The sequence below is a fragment of the Schistosoma mansoni genome (genome assembly GCF_000237925.1).
Source record: "Schistosoma mansoni, WGS project CABG00000000 data, supercontig 0194, strain Puerto Rico, whole genome shotgun sequence".
In the NCBI taxonomy this organism is placed as follows: Eukaryota; Metazoa; Platyhelminthes; class Trematoda; order Strigeidida; family Schistosomatidae; genus Schistosoma; species Schistosoma mansoni.
The window spans coordinates 283075-300628 of record NW_017386072.1 but is presented as its reverse complement, the minus strand read 5'-3'; the positions used below and the strand labels follow the sequence as shown (position 1 = coordinate 300628).

The following is a 17554-nucleotide window of genomic DNA, read 5'->3' as shown; positions in this document are numbered from 1 at the left end:
TTTATTGTCATTTAATCTTATAAAAAGTTTACAAGTATCTGAAAAAGAAAAAAAGAAGTTACATTTACTGAAAAATAAGAAGAGTTTAGCTATGCTTACTAGTATTGGGGATGGTTGGAAGAGAGTTAGGGGCGGCCAAACCAAAACGTGGCATCAATGCTTGAAGTCACCAACTTCTAGTCTGAGCCATGTTGGTAGATGCAGATTACTTGGTTGGGGTCCGCGTGACTATCGTAACCAATGGTTGGAGACTCTGTGTGACATGGCTCAGAATCGATCACAATGGCGCAGGTGTATGCACTCTTTATCTTCCCTTAAACCTTGAGACTAAAATTGCTTCATATCTGTCTTTCTCCCTATACTACATCCTTATATAAAACCTATATTTTATATATTACCACCACTAAATCAACGACTTCTATGAATTTGGTGTTCATCTTGTTGTGCTAACGAGGTATGGCAACTTAGACCGACGCATATAAATGCCAGGTCCTACGTTGTAGCTGACTGACTGAGCTTAGATTTCACCTAACAATTCTAAAATATTCATGTTCTAAACTAATGAAAATATTCAATAACGCAGTTTTCAATCATTTCAGAGACATGAAGGATATCAGTCAGAAATTCTTTCAAGTATCTAATAAATAATTAAGGATAAAATTATACAGTAAAGATGAGTCTATCAGCGTCATAATAATGATTACAAGATTACGATACCTACTTAAGTTCGAAATCTTCGCTATTAACAAGCTTATGCCTAGTTTTGATTAAAAATATCTTAATTATACAACATTTACAAACCGTAGGTTGGTTACAATTAAACATGAAGTATGATTATGATCAATAAATGAGTATAGATGTATATGAAAGGAAGCACTAAAGTTACGTTACAATAAGTTACTTTTAAATCTACTTGGTATTGTTTTGTTGAATGTTCTTATTGATGTTTAGGACTGCAATTGATCAGTCTCTTATTGGCATATGTGCATACTATGCGTATTGCCTCGATATAGCCTTGTTTATCAATACTCGTACCTTCTTGATGATGGTTGTGGTAGTTCTGCAAGTTTCAGATCCGTACAGTAGAACTGTTTAGACGTTCGTATTGAAGATTCTGACTTTGAAACTGGTTGACGGGCAATCGATTTGAGTTTCATATGTTCTTCAACTGTAGGAATGCTGCCCTAGCTTTGCCAATTCTTGCCTTTACGTCTGAATCCGATCCTCCTCGTTCATCGACGATGCTGAGCAGATATGTGAAAGATTTCACTCTTCTAGAGATTCCCCATCTAGTGCGATTGGGTTGGTGTTTTCCTTGTTTATGTTGAGGCCTACTGGTGTAGAGGCCGCTGCTACACTGACTATCTTTACCTTCTTTATTACCGTATATGGGATAGAAGAGAAAGGTTATTTGAGAAGTCCAAATCGTCTAGTTGCATCCAACCCGTCCATAATATTCTGTGCTTCCTCTCAGATGTGGAGGTCTTCATAATCCTGTCAATCACCAGAAGAAAGAGGGGGAGAGTAGGCAGCTCTATCTGACACCGGTCCTCACTTGGAATGCATTTGTTAGCTGTTCTGCTTGCACGACTCTGCACTGCAGTCCATCGTATGAATTCCGGATGATGTTGACGATCTTCTCAGGTTCATTATAGTGTTGAAGAAGTCTCCATAATGTTCTCTTATTTACATTCAAATGCTTTAACATAGTCAAGGGAGTTGGTGTATAATTACCAGTTCCATTCAATTTATTGTTCAACAATGATCCGTAGTGTCGCAATTCGGTCTGTAAACAACTGATCCTTACGGGATCGTATCTGTTGATCTCAAAGACGTCTACTGAATCCTTCATCCGACTCAGCAATACCCTATTGAAAACTTTTCCTGGTACCTAAAGTAGTGTGATTCATTTGTAGTTCTCACATTTACTCAGATCTTTCTTCAGTATCTTGATGAGATATCCTTCTTTCCACTCCGTCAGCATTTGTTCCTCATCCTAAATCTTCTTGAAAAGAACATGAAGTATCTGTGCACCTACGTTTATGTCTGAATTCAGTGAATCAGCCCGACTGTTTTTTGGTCCTGCCCCTTCCCTACTCTCTAATTATCTGGTGGCCATCTTAATTTCTTCGATCGTTGGTGGAGTGACATCTATAGGAGGGTCTGTGTGTGCTTCTTCGATGTCCGGTGGGTTCATTTAGGCTGGTCTATTCAAGAGTTCCCCGAAGCATTCCATCCATCCGTTCCTTCGTCCTTGAATTTCAATGATTGGCTGGTCTTCTTTGCCCTTGACTGATCTCTCTGGGTTACTATATCTCCCTGATAGTTTCTTTGTCGTGTCATACAGTTACTTCATATTTCCCTTTCTTGAAGTTTTTCCACTGTCGCTCTTCCACGTATTTCTGATTGTCAGCTCCAATGCTTCTCTTCACTTTCTTGTTTGCTTCTGCGTAGTCTGCTTGTGCCTTGACTTTCTCTGCTCTTGTTCGATTATTGCTAATTGCTGTCTTCTTGTTCTTCCTTTCTCGAATCTTGTCAAGGGTTCCGATGGAGATCCGTTTCTTATGATGATGCTTCTTGCAACCCAGAACCTCCTGGCATGTTGAAGTTAGTGCTTCTTTGATCCCTTTTCATTTGTCGTCCATAGTAGTTTCCTCCTCTTTGAGTGGATCTTGTAAGGCTTGGAACCTATTGTTGAAATTTATCTTGAGTTCGTCTGTCATCATGTCAAAGGAAGGTTGTATTGAACCTTTGTAATGCTATTTGTCCAGTTGCTCAGTATTTCTTTAGCTTCAGTTTCATCTTGGCAACCATCATTTGGTGGTGATCTGAAGCTATGTCATCTCCTCTCCTAGTTCTCACATCTTCCATAGACCTTCTAAATATCTTCATATACGGTGTTTTCCATCCCGACTTTGGCGTTCACGTCTGCCATCAAGATTGTCAGGCCCTTTCCTGAACACTTCTCTATGATCGGTTGCAGCCTCCCATAAAACTGATCTTCATCGTCTTCATTGCTATCACTGATGTGTGCATAGCACTGGATGACATTTATTTTAATCCCCTACTCTCTTAATTTAATGGTCCTAGACCTATGAGATTTCCATCATATAAGTGCTCTTCGTTGTTCTTTGGACAACATCAGTGCAACTTCTTGTGTGTGCGAAGCACTTTTTTTCTTCATGATCAGAGTACAACAGCATTTCTCCTGAATTTAATTATTTTTTGTCCAGCTTAGGTTCATGGATTTCACTTATTCTGAACACAGCCAAGTTGCATCTCCTCATTTCCGTAGCTATTTGATTGGTCCTCTTGGTCTCTCACATTGTCCGGACATTCAATGTATCTATATTAATTGTTACTCCGGTTTTCAGAAAGGGGAGTGGCCTCGTGACTTCTGAAGAATATCGACTTTTACCATGAGGCGTCATAACTCTTAAACTTCCAGGACAGAGTCTAAATGGTTTAAATCGTTTTTTTTCTAGTAATCGTTTTTTAGCAAGGTTGTTTTCTACGAAATGGAGTTGCTAACTTCACTCCCAACCCTACAACTTTATGCAGGCTTGGAAACAGCACTAAATCCTAGAAGCACTACAGGTGGAGTTACCAAAAAGAATATCTAGAGAATAATATTTTAGTCTATTGAAATGGATATTTCCTATCCATATTATTTGACATTCTTGATCAATCACTTTATCTATCTACTTATCTACCTACCTACCGCTAAATAATTTGTATGAATATTTCATTTATTAACATTGTAGGTATTAAAACAATTTGAGAAATATACTGAAATTAATTCTATGAATAAAATAAACATTTAAATAGTGATATATAGACTTATTTATTATTATCAGAGAGGGATTTCGTGAGTATTATGGTAATTTATTAGTTGAATTCATGAATCAATTGAATCTAGATCGTGGATGTGCACTGTTGAGGAGTCTCATACTAGAACGAAACGACCGTCCAATGCTTTAAGGTTTTCAACGGTGGTCTAGTTTCATTCGACTCATGAATTCCTCCAATAAATTCCTTCTTATTTTTTTGGTGTGGATATTTAATCAAATAAAATTGCACATGGAACTTTTTTTAAAATTTTCTTTATACCACTTATTATTCTATATAATTAGTTTGTATTGATTGTCTGAGTTTGATTTGGAGATATTTGTAACTAATATCAGAAGGGATTTTGTGGATATTATAGTAATTTCAATAGTTGAGATCATGAGTCGATTGAAGCTGGACCATCTTCGAAAACCTGGAAGCACTAGACGACCGTTTCGTCCTATTGTGGGACTCCTCAACAGTGCGCATCCACGATCCCGCCTCACGAGATTCCAACCCAGGATCTATCAGTTTCGCGCGCGAGCGCTTAACCACTAGACCACTGAGCCGGTCGGCATCCAACGGTGTTAATGTCTAACTTCAACCGATTCACGAAATCGATCGACACATCCACCATTGTCTTCAGTGAGTTACTATCTCACAACAGACCTGGTTGAACTCCATTGGTCACTGCTTCTCACTAGGACTCCAGGAAATACCTCATGGAGCCAGTCACTAATGTGCATATGTTGATTAATATCAGAAGGGGTTTTGTGGGTATTATAGTAATTTCAATAGTTGAAATCATGAGTCAATTGAAGCTAGACCATCATGGAAAACCTGGAAGCATTGGACGTCCGTTTCGTCCTACTGCGGGACGCCTCAACAGTGAACATTCCCTAATTGAATATGTAAATCATTTAAATATTTTACAAATCTCTCCAATATCATTGTTAAGTGAGATTTATTTAATACATAGTTTTGTAAATATCATTATTATATAAAATAAAATTTAAATCACGTGCTAACGTATAAGTACAAATCCATGAAGGTCACGACCTTGTTTTTAATCTACATTTTACTTAGCTAATCCCAGTTGGTATAGTTTTTTCAAGTATTATATACATCTGAAAATAAGATTAATCCAGAGAAAATTTATTTATAATTCTCATAGTTACAAGCGTGAGTCAATTGAAGCTAGACCACCATCGAAAACCTGGAAGCACTGGATGGCCGTTTCATCCTATTGTGGGACTCCTCGTTATTAGAACACTTAACACATTATCAAAAAAGAAAACTGTTTAAAAATGAAAGTCAGATTACTTATACGTTTTTCCCTGTTCAATAAATATATGAAATAAGACATTTTCGAGCAATTTTCTGTTCAATGAAACAGCCGTCCATTGCTTCCAGGTTTTCCATGGTGATCTAGCTTCAGTGGACTCATGATTTCAACTATATAAAAAATTTTCTGTTCATTTTGTCAATGAGTCTTGCATATTAGAATATAAGTTTTATTTAATATTTCTTCTCATGGATTTTAAGCTATCCACATCTGTCTTCTATGAACACCTTAGTATAGCGCATTCCGACATAATGAAGAAGAATTACACAAATACAGTGGAATATAAAAAGAAATCCCTAGTGAAAATTATGCTCTTAGATTTAACGGTCATTTATTACCTTAATAAAAAGTTCACGGAAATCCTTGTTACTGTACATATATTGAATATTAAGATAGTCACAATCCTATCGGGTTGGAAAAATGACTGTTCAAAATCGTCAATTTATTAAAGTTAACCCTATAAACCACTGGTCACCAAAACAATGGTCCGAAATTAAAGCGTTCAGTATGAAAACTAAAAGTTCCATGTCCGATTCATGGCTACGATGTTGTAGGTATACTCTATTAGGAAGTTCTATATTAGAATGATACAGTTATCTAGATCATCTTAGTCTTTATAAATTAACTGACATAAAATTTTGAACAATTTCAAATGTTAAAGTACCTTCCATTTTCAGTAATAATTTGTATTCATTTATTTGATTGTTTCCCGAATAAATGAAGAAAAAAGAAAAAGTAATGAAAAACCATAACTCATCAAAATTCATTGTAAGCAAAGATGGATAGTAGCGAGCAGTGGAATCCAGGACGCGCGTTTTGTCCCATTTGGGACTCGTCATCCGGATGTACCTGCATCTTGGAGGTAATGTTCACTCTGGGACTCGAATCCAGTATCTTTCGCTCCAAACGCCATCGCGTTATCCACTCAGCTACTGAGTGACGAAACGAGCATTAAACTGAATTCCACTGCTAACTATTATCCATCTTTGCTTATAATGCTTGTGAATTAAGACTATATCGAGGCAATACGCACAGTATGCACATATGTCAATAAGAGACTGATCAATTGCAGCGCTAAACATCAATGGGAAGATTCAAATAAACAATACTAAGTGAATAGCGTTTTTGTTTTTTTAGAAAATATTCACCTGGTGAATATGATTGTTTCTTTTTTGAAAAATGTCCTTAACATGGAAACAAAAAAATAAAAAAGGAATTCAGTCAATATTTTGTTTTATTTTAATGGTTAATCGCATTATATTTTGGTCGGGGGAAATGTAAAGAAACCATATTCATATGTTAGAGATTACACCTGAAATACAATAGCATTTCTACATTTGTATTTTTGTTTTAATGGTTGAGGTCATAAGTCAGTTGAAAATGGATCACGATGGAAAATCTGAAAGCACTAGATGGTTGTTTCGTCCTAATGTGGGACTCCTCAACAGTGCGCATTAATTTCATGATTAGTTAATAAGAATAACAATTACTATTCATTAATGCTGAATATTTTGTTTTTATCGGCTATTGAGAATTGTGTGTAAATACAACTTTTTTTAAGAAAAAAAGATAATTGAATAGTGACTACAGATTCTGCATACCTTTCAATTAAATAGAATAATATTTAAGCATGAAAAGAACTCACAATGTCTCTGGGCTTTTTTGTAACTTGTACAGCGAAAGATTGTACACTTTTCATAAGGGCACCTGAATAGGTTACCTGGTTAACAAACAAAATTTGGATAGAACTAGATAGGAAGGCCCAGGATAGAGTGGGTTGGAGAATGCTGGTCGGTGGCCTATGGTCCATTGGGAGTAACAGGCGTAAGTAAGTAAGTAAGTATGAAAAGAACTCATAAATGAAATTTTGATGAGATTGATGTTATCCAGGAATCTGAATTTGTGTTATCTAGTGCGCGGAATACTAGGATTATTCTACTATTTACACTAATCAAAAGAGGTATAGTAACAAATATCATATTTTCAAGTTTAAAAAGTTAAATCATACAAAATTTAATTTTGTGCTTTATTCAATATCATGTGCTTGAAAGCTACTAACAAACAGTTTTATCTAAACATTTCATAGTAGTGGGTTTTCTTTGGAGATCGTGGATGTGCACTGCCGAGGAGTCCCACAAGGGGACGAAACGGCTGTCCAGTGCTTCCAGGCTTTCCATGGTGGTCTAGCTTCAATTGACTCATGATTTCAACTATATATAAAAAATTTCGTAATAGTGTTAGAGGCAAGTTTCTAATTTATGGACGATCTTTGAACGAACCTCGAATGACCTTGAGAAATTTTAGCCAGTCAGTATAGAGTAAGAATACATTATACAAAACCAAAAAATAGAGTGGATACACGTCTTTAACATGTTTTAAAAATTTTTCATGGTTAGCAAGTAGCTCTACAGTTTCAAAATCTTAATGCATATGGTACAGAAACACATTCATGTGACTCCATAATAGATGACAGCTTGCTTGAGTATCTACGCTACCTGTCCTGCCATCTAGATATTTCAACAAATTGTTTTTATTTGTTCTAACACACTATTATGTTTTTTAACCAGGTAACCTATTCAAGTGTCTTTATGAAAAGTGTACAACCGTTCGCTGTAAGAGTTATAAAAAAGCCTAGAGACATCGTGATTGCTGGTAGTATGCATCGAAAAGAATGTACATTATCCAGATGTCGATTTCTGAAACGCTAACCTCTGATTAACGACTACTCAATATTTATCGTCAGGATCGACGTACGGAATGTATTCTACAAGCACCCAGAAAATACGAGTTCACCAAGCACACGAATCAAGCTTATTTATACAATGATAGAAACGCCCTTGGGAGAGCCACGAAATAGAGTACTATAAAAATTCGTCAACCAATGACAGTCAAGGATTTCCGAGTGGAAAATGCAAGCTATGGGCCAACTAAGCGTCTCTTGGCGCGAAAAGATAAAATTCAAATTTTCAGAATAAAATTACAAAATTGGGACCTTTTCCAAGTGAATTCTGGGGATCTAACGTCCTTAATGCGTAATCACGTCTATGTGAGCATTTATATCCTCTCCAGTCATCTGTATATATTGCGGTCCTCCGTTGCACATACTCTCGTATAATTCGTATTATAGTTGTAGCTTGTCGGTTTCTAAACCGCTGGAAGTGTCCTTTTTGAGGTGATCTGTCGTATATGCCAAGGACATGTTAAGTATATTTATGGAAATGGTACTTAGCCAGTCTTCTTTAACACTTCATCCCCTATTGAATTTGCGTTTTCTAACGACCGTTTCGTCTATTTCTCCTCCTAACTCCTCCAAACCACCTATTCAAGCTTGTCACTTTTATTGCACATAAATCTCGACAATGCTCATACCATTGAACCGCAGAAGCCTCGGTAACATCTACAAAGATTGCAGCCAGAATTACTGGTGCTTTTACTATCCAGTTTATAACAATTATCATAATCTGTCTTGGTCTCAATCGGGATCAAGCAAAAAAAGTTCCCGTTCTGACCGACTTTTCCCTCCACTATATATTACATCGAAATACGACAACACCATGATAGTTTGCACAAGGTCCAGGAGTCATTTAACTACCGCAACCACAAATAAAGGAACTTCTTAGTAATCCCATTTGTTGTGGCCACTCAATGATAACGTCTTTAAAATCCGCTGTAAACTGATCGTACATAAGCATTGGGTACTGAAATAGGTGCCGTGACTTTGAGATCACTCAAACGCTTCTGATTAGCTCGTCCGTAAATTATAGTCTCCCCGTTATTTCCAGTGTGTTATTTTGTCCAATGTAACACTGATTTTATTTCAATGTGATATTAATCGATTGTATTAATTGAATGTAAACATTGTTCTGTATGATGTCAAGTATGTGTTTTGGTATTAATTCCACGTATTATCATGATAATGTGATATTTATTTATTAATCAATAAATATGTGCAAAATCGCTGCAAAATAAAAACACAGCCTGAAGTAATTGACACATTTTAAATATCAGAAGGGGTTTTGTGGATATTATAATAATTTTAATAGTTGATATCATGAATCAATTGAAGCTAGACCACCATGTGTTTGTCAATTTCGTGGATTGGTTGAAGCTAGACATTAACACCATTGGATGCCGGCTCAGTGGTCTAGTGGTTAAGCGTTTGCGCGTGAGACTGATAGGTCCTGGGTTGGAATCTCGCGAGGCGAGATCGTGGAAGCGCACTGCTGAGGACATTTTAAATAGTAAAAACATTTTCTTTGCATCGATGTTCGTGTGCTTATTAAAATTGTGAAAATAGTAATGGATTGTGGTATCAAATATCACAGAAGTTCATTGTGGTTACTACATATAAGATTAAACCAACTAGATTTCAATTGTCATTAGAAATAATGTGTTTTCATGTGCAATAAAACTTATAAAAACACATGTCTAAATCCTAGCTTTTTTTAATAATTGAATTCATGAGTCTATGTAAGCTAGACCACAATTGAAAAGCTGAAAGAACTGAACGGTCGTTTCATTTTAATATGGGACTCCTCAACAGTGCCCATCAACGATTCCACACGCAAAACTCAAACTCATTACCTTCGGTCTGGCGCGCGAACGCTTAACCTCTAGACCACTGAACTGGGATCCAACGGTGTTGATGTCTAACTTCAATCAATCCATGATCTTGCTCAACCCTTCATCCACTGTCTGTGGTAGACATCTATCTCTACCCGACACGGATTGGACTCCATTGATCACGGCTTCTCGACTCATGACAGCAACTATTAAAAATTATTACAATCTCCACAAACCCCCCCCCTTCATTCTGACCATAAAACATAGTTAACAATTTTATGCATTTAATAATACAAACAAATAATCAAAATGAAAGATTCTAAACTGTATTGTATTTAGAAACTGTGAAAATAAATTTGAATAGGTTTTAATTAAATTTACTATGTTTTCAGAACAATAGGTGATAATATTAACAGTCTACAATAATATAATGACCCATTCTTCCGCGTAAGGTTATCTGTATAAATTCAATATTCAATAAAAGTGTAATATCTACCACTTTCATGTATCTACCGTTCATTTAGTGGTTGAGTATTGAACATGAAATCATAATTTTCACTGGAAGGCTCGTTTTAATCATATAAAACTAACCACAAATATCTTCTATAAACACACTACTGTGAATCATCTCAACCTGCCAGATGAAATAGTGAGGAGTCCTATACTAGGACGAAACTGTCATCTAGTATTTCCACGTTTTCAATAGTGGTCTAACATTGACTGATTCATGATGTCAATCAAAAATGGATTATTTTTTTATGCATGAAATTTTTCGGACGGTAGTAAAGCTCAACCACACTGTTGACCATGAGAGACAACAGAAATGACCATGGCTCTAGTTGGCCATTGAATAAATACATCATATGAGATCACGACTTGATAATCATTAAAGTAAAAATCATGATATTACCAAGCAATTTGACATGATTCCTTTGAGCTAATAAAAAGGGAGCGAATTCCTAGTAAATTATGCTTCACATAAATTATTTATTGCGAATAAGGGTTTCATTTGATTGTGTTTCCAGATCATACCAGTTTCATCATATAACGGCACAATAGACTTTGATCGATTATAAGCGTTCTAAGGATTAAAAGATGCATTTTCTTCAACGGTGGATGTTAAATAGTGTTATTTCCAGTATTTTGAGCAGAAACAGAGTCCCTACCTTGATTTTAATTAATGCTGTACTAAAGTGATTGTCTACTCAACAGTCTTTCAGAAATCATTCATTCAGTGTTAGTAGTCACTTAATCCAGGTCTCTTTAAGCAGATATTGTGTTCATTTGGAAGTTTGTACTATATCAGCATGCTAAGATAGATTTTATGTGATTCATAATAATCAAAATATGGTCCTTAATCTCTATCAACTTGAATTAAAGATCACCTTCAAGCTGAGCAACTTAAAAAAAGCAATAAGTCTTACCGAATTCATGGTAAATGAATAGATTGAGTTTAAGGACACATTAATCATTATCCATAGAGCGACATCATGATCATAGCTGAAATATTGAACTGAGATTATAGTTTTCGCTTTCACCATCAATTCTTTTAGTGAAGAAAACATTAATCGACTCCTAAGAAAGTGATTTCTAATAAATTCTAGGAAAGTGTTGAATTTACAAGAAATTTACTTATCGGAGATTATGAACGTGAAATGACTATAAGAAAGCACAGAGTAGTATGTGATGAAGCGACAGTTACGTGTAATAGGAAATAGTGAAAGGGAGTAATAATAAAAGATACATTATTCCTCATTTAAAGTCATGGTTCAAATAAATAATTCATCTCTCAATCGGTTGTATCATATGAACCATATTTAGCTCTGTAACTACTTTAACAAATGTGTAAGAATAATCTATGCAGATTATTCTTAGACATTTGTCAGAATAGTTTTACTGTGAAGTACAAATGTCTGGGTACTAATGATTGATATGTTTTCCAAAATTGAAGTTATTAACATTAAAGTACAAACAAAAAGTTTTATGGAACTTAGGTTCATCGAAAAACTGTTTACGACCATGTGAATGTTTGGAAATTATAGGGATAGATCTCTTCATGGAATCCACGACCATAGGATCAATGGGCTATCCAGAAAAAAAATGTTTTGTAATTTACTCCACTTTATATCATTGATTACTTATTTATATCACCTGTTTTTCAAGTGACTAAAAGCAGTAAATTTATAACATTAAGTGTATCATGGATAACTGCCTCACACCCGACACGATGGACTCCACTGGTCACAGATTCTCAAAATAACTCGAAGAATGGTTGGACAATATCGTGGATTAGTTGAAGTTGGACGTGAACACCGTTGGATGTCAGCTCAGTGGTTTAGAGGTTAAGCGTTCGTACGCTAGACCAAAAGTTCTGGGTTCTCATCTCGCGTTCGGGATATTGGATGCGCACAACTTAGAAGTCTCATGCTAGGATAAAACAACAATCCGGTGCCTCCAGGTTTCTGATGGTAATTTAATATTCATCCACTCATGGTCTCAATCAAAACTCAATCTCCACAACCTTATACTGATAATAATGGTATAAGTTTACACAGTAAATTGTAGTATATCCTTATAGTTACTTTTTTCAAAAAAACCCATTAGCATGTAACAAAGAATACGTGTTTTATATTGGCTTTTTCTCCATCATTCACATTTGTCTTGAATAAGTTAACTGATTAATGAATTCTAATGATGATTTCATATTAGACGCCACTAATATACAATAAATTAGTCTTAACTACATTTCTTTTATAAACCTAATAGAAATCTATCCCTCATTTATTTGGTCGTCTGTCTATCTATCTACTTAACTAGAAACTGGTTGACTGACTCCATCTAATTGTTTATCTATTATCCATCTATCCATTTATCTACGATCTATCCAGAAATATTTTACCTTAATTATTGTTCTTATTAAATGATAAAATACATAATATATCCGAAAATTCTTATCACATTTGCGACTCTAATGCTTTAGATCTTTTCTGATAATTACTGTCGTACGCATTATCACTTTCATTATGCTACACTGGTGGCGATGATGATGATGATGATGATTTGGATGATGATGATGATGAAAGATGTATAATTTATCTATCAGTCAGTTAGTCAATCATTAAACAAGTATATACAGACAGGAATAAAAATGAATCCATCTAATCTATCGCATTTTACGTCAATAGAATGCATGAAAATTAATGGGGTTAGTTAAGAAAAAAAAAGTCAAAATAATGATCTATTGATAGTTTATGAAAGAATTAAGCAAGTAGTTCTACACTCAAATATAAAGTATGAACTAACTTGAAGGTGTGAACAATTTTGAATCATGTAACTTCAGTTCATCAATAATCGATATTACGATTATGTTTGTAATATAGCTGAGTTTTGAATTCAAGGTTTTTGTAGACTAATCTCTGATGTTCGGTCAGTCTTAAGCTTCATCCGACCCACTGCTAAGCTAGTCAACATAAACACGAAGATAAATGTTGATTAGACATGAATCATACATTTGCCAACCATTTTATTCAATATAGTTTACATACCCATCAAAAGAATAGGCCTTTTTTAATTTGAAAACTTACATTCATTCTCAGAACTAACTATTCATTGGTTTGATGAAACATAAAGATGCCTATAATAAAATAATTCAGACCTAATTATATAGTCTCTCTTCATACGGTATATATGACAGTCATTATGTAACCCAGAAAAAATCTGAAAATTATAACGATTCTATCTTTTGATAATATTTCAATCATAAATCAGATTTGTCAAAAAAGAATAGGTCAATGTATAACTGAATATTTCCATACCAAATTTAATCGAAGTTATTTGCAGAATTCATGAGTCTTTCCCATCTCATAGATTATTTTTCTTTTAATTATTATAGATCCTTGATTAAAATAAACTTGGTTTTCAACTAGTTACAAAGTTATAAGTCAAATTCAATATTGACTTTTTGTATATTTTTTGAAGTCCAACTAAAGTGAGTGATTCATAGATTAGTACAGGCATATTCGTACAGCTTCTGAATTTCATATTAGTAAAGTTGGACATTATCGATAAAGTTCTTTCTCTTTTACTCCAACTTTTGATTAGATAAAATTATTCTGATAAATGTTTTTTTTTGTCTTCCAAGCTCTCTAGTTCACAGAAACACTACATTCTTGAATTCAAAGAATTGGGTTCTGGATGAAGAATGCTAGTGGGCGGCCTATACTCCTTCACGAGGGGTAACAGGCGTAAGTAATTAAGTAAGTAAGTATCTAGGGGTATTAAAAAAAAGAACTCGTCAACAGGATGTACCTGTATTCCAGAGTTGATATTCATTCCAGGACTAACATTTCAAAAAAAATTTCTTCATTAATACATTGTATGAAGTTTGGTTTATTTTTTTAACCGACATATGAACGATGTTACAATGAATTTTGACATTGTTATCAACAGCTCTGATCAATTATTTAATTATTTTCTCAAAAGCACATCTTTACAAGTGTTAGCAGTATATACTTTGTAAATTTTGTTACTATGTAAGGAGTTTTGATAAATTCTTACGACAAGTGATTTCTTGTATTTTAACAACAGTCAAAACACAATATCATTCCAAAAAAAAGCGCATACTTTCGTACGTCATATAAACTAGTCATCAACATTGAAATGAATAAATCAATCACAGGAAAGTGAATTCATGAGTGAACCAACATATACACAATGATATATTGTGTAACATGAGTATTATATCACAAACCTTTAGGTAATTTTTTATTTATTGAAATTAACCATGTCAAGAATAAGTATTAATCAAGGATTGAACAAATCAAAGATTAGATTGATATCATGAATGGATCAGTGTTAGACAACTATTGGAAACCTGGAAGCACTGGTCGGCCGTTTCATCCTAGGATGGGACTCCTCATGATAACAGTCTAAATTCAATAATCTCCACAACTCTATACTGATAATTATCATATATTCACTAGTGACTAGCTTCAAAATGAATTTCCTGGAGTTCTAGTAAGAAGTCGTGACCAGTAGAGTTCAACCGGGTTTGTTGTAAGGCAGATACTGTCTGAAGACAATGGTGAACGGTGGCACAATCTTGTGAATTGGTTGAAATTAGACATTAACACCGTTGGATGCCGACTTAATGGTCTAAAGGTTTAGCTTCCACACGTGAGACTAAAGGTCCTGGGTCCTCATCCCACACACAAGCAAGTGGCTATCAGGACTCAGTGGCCGAGTGGATAACGCGATGGCGTTTGAAGCGAAAGGTACTGGGTTCGAGTCCCAGAGTGAACATCAACTCTGAGATGCAGGTACATTCAACTGACGAGTCCCAAATAGGAGGAAACGCGCATCAAACTGGATTCCACTACTAGCCGCTATCCATCTCTGCATACCATGCTTGTGAATTAAGGCTATATCGAGGCAATACGCACAGTATGCACATATACCAATTAGAGACTGACCAGTTGCAGTCCTAACACATCAATGGGAAGATTCAAACAAGCGATACTAAATGAATTTATTCTTATTTTGTTTTTCAGTATTCCATAAGAAAAAATTTTTCAGCAATAGCAATGTATTTGTACCACTGGTTTATTCAGACGACACAAGTTTAGGTCAAATTAAAGCGTAGTTTTTAAAATAATAATAATAATACTAATAAAGCAAATTCAAACAATTTGACCTTCTCTAATAATTTTATACCATAAAACTAAGGCTTCGGTGACCTATTCAGTTGGTAAATCATATGACCTGTATACTAGCCATATGAATTATGATAAACAAAGATAAGTGAAATGACTCAGACAGGCAAAAATTCCATCTAAAAATCTCAGACAATGAAACCAACTCAGGGTTTGGCAAACAAAAACCCTATTCATATTCGCAAGTAGATAGGTGTATTCGTTTCATTTTTTTATTTTGTTAATAATTCTATCGGAAAGAAAGAGAGAGTAACTGGCAAGCATCATTTCATCAAAAGTGCCAATAGGCGAATAAACAACTCATATATACATATGAAGAGCATATGAAATAGCGAAACTATATTATATTTTCAGAATGGGTGTTTATAGAGATTGTAGTTGAATTATGAGTCGATTAAAGGTAAATCACCATTGAAAACCTGGAAGCATTGGACGACTCTTTACTTTATTTCTTAAAGATATTAAAATATTTTGTAGAGAAAGTTATTTCTTTGAATTCAAGAATCCAACCTAGTGATAAAACTGAGGTGGTTTTTAAACAAATATGATGCTATTTGGTATGCTTGATACATGGCAAGCAGTGGAATCGAGAACGAGCATTTCGTTCTTCCTGAGACTCGTCAATTGAGTCTACCTGACTAGTATTGGGGACGGTTGGAAGAGAGTTAGGGGCGGCCAAACCAAAACATGGCATCAGTGTTTGAAGTCACTAACTTCTAGCCTGAGCCATGTTGGTAGATGCAGATTACTTGGTTGGGGTCCGCGTGACTATCGTAACCAATGGTTGGAGACTCTGTGTGACATGGCTCAGAATCGATCACAATGGCGTAGGTGTATACACTCTTTATCTTCCCTTAAACCTTGAGACTAAAATTGCTTCATATCTCTCTTCCTTCCTATACTATATCCTTATATACAACCTATAATTTATATACTACTACCAACACTAAATTAACTACTATGAATCCGGTGTTGATCTTGTTGTGCTAACGAGGTATGGCAACTTGGACCGATGCATATAAATGCCTGGTCCTACGTTGTAGCTGACTGACTGACCTGAGTCACAATGTTGATGATCTAGTTTAGATCGACTTGTGATTTTAAAAATCTATGAAATTGTTTATAAACAAAGATGGATAGTGGCTAGCAGTGGAGTCTAGTTTGACGCGCGTTTCCTCCTATTTGGGACTCGTCAGCTGGATGTGCCTGCATTTCAGAGTTGATGTTCACTCTGGGACTCAAACCCAGTACCTTTCGCTTTAAACACCATCGCGTTATCCACTCAGCTACTGAGTCCTGATAGACACTTGCTTGTGCGATGGGTTGAAGTTTAAATTCACTTAGTATTGTTCGGTTGAATCTTTCCATTGTTATTTAGGACTGCAATTGATCAGTCACTTATTGACATATGTGCATACTGTGCGTATTGCCTTGATATAATCTTAATTCTCAAGCGTTATAAGCAAAGGTGTCTATATCGAGGCAATACGCACAATATGCACATATGCCAATAAGAGACTGACCAGTTGCAGTCCTAAACGTCAATGGGAAGATTCAAACAAACAATACTAATTGAATCTTTTATTACTAAGTTATGAGATGTAAATATCAGCAGCACAAGGTTACATAATATGTATAGGATGTCTGTAAAACTAATAAACTAACAATTCATCAGAAAATGTAGATATGATAAGCTGAATTTCAGTTTAGGGTTTTGTGGAGATTATAGAATTTTCATTGTTTACACCATTAACTAATCTCAGTTAGATCATGATTGAAAACCTGGAAATACTGGACAGTTATTTTTTCTTAGTATGGAACTCTTCAATGGTCCACATCCACTACTTAATCATCGTTCTATGGCGACTCAATAATGTAGAAGCTAGGCATTTGGGACACGAAAGTGAGGTGGATATACATTGTTTTGTAACATGCTGGTTTGAGACAACTGTCCAGAGTTTTTCTTAGTTTTCAATGGTTATTTAGCTAAGATGAGTTCACGACATAAACAACTCAAGCCAAATTATTGTTTATTCTGAACAATGAGTGGGAAATATTTTTTTTGTTTTTTGCAATAAACCAATATGCTACACTTGATAAATATAAA

General features: G+C 35.0%; 2 non-coding genes across 2 annotated transcripts; one reads left to right on the top strand and one right to left on the bottom strand.

Moving 5' to 3' along the window:
- Positions 1-6043: 6043 nt before the first annotated feature.
- Positions 6044-6114, bottom strand: Smp_tRNA_00145_Gln_TTG.1.1. The gene has a single exon. It is a non-coding gene (tRNA).
- An 8855-nt stretch (positions 6115-14969) lies between these two features.
- Positions 14970-15036, top strand: Smp_tRNA_02376_Gln_TTG.1.1. Its single transcript has one exon. It is a non-coding gene (tRNA).
- The last annotated feature ends 2518 nt before the right edge of the window (positions 15037-17554 follow it).